The 464-nt window shown below is 32.8% G+C and overlaps 1 long non-coding RNA gene across 1 annotated transcript in view; it reads right to left on the reverse strand.

Moving 5' to 3' along the window:
- The window catches only part of LOC110440719, a 637-nt gene extending 179 nt beyond the window's left edge, over window positions 1-458 (reverse strand). The window contains exon 1 of the long non-coding RNA XR_002461766.1: window positions 48-458. This is a non-coding gene — a long non-coding RNA (uncharacterized LOC110440719). The remainder of the gene's footprint in view (window positions 1-47) is intronic.
- Window positions 459-464: the final 6 nt, after the last annotated feature.

The raw sequence follows: 464 nt of genomic DNA on the forward strand, positions 1-464 counted from the left end.
CCAGGATTCGAACCGAAGACTCTCAAACAATATACTGTCACTCTTACCTATTGAGTATGAAAATATAACTGGACCACATCCGCATTTGAACCAAGCTAGCTAGGACACCCGATCATTATACTTTTGGGATTATTATCTTAAAAAAATTCTATTTTATTAACACATTAGCCTTACTCCATCCATTCTGCTCTGCATGGAGGATTAAATACTTATTTAAGTTAATATTTGTTAGAAAACTGGACCACAGCCATCGCGTAGAAAGTAATTTTGACCATTTCAAGCAAGTGAATTTGGTGACAAATTTTTGTTATGTTTTTTATTGAACAGTTTTCATTTGCTAGTTTTTCGTTGTATGCAGATTTATAACAGTCCTCACTAATTCCAACAGTTTAACATGTAACAAATATGAAATCCAACATCTAATTTTCACTTGAAATCCTCATACGCTACAGAATACAAAAACA

The sequence above is a fragment of the Mizuhopecten yessoensis genome, unplaced genomic scaffold (assembly GCF_002113885.1).
Source record: "Mizuhopecten yessoensis strain PY_sf001 unplaced genomic scaffold, ASM211388v2 scaffold699897, whole genome shotgun sequence".
Classification (NCBI taxonomy): Eukaryota; Metazoa; Mollusca; class Bivalvia; order Pectinida; family Pectinidae; genus Mizuhopecten; species Mizuhopecten yessoensis.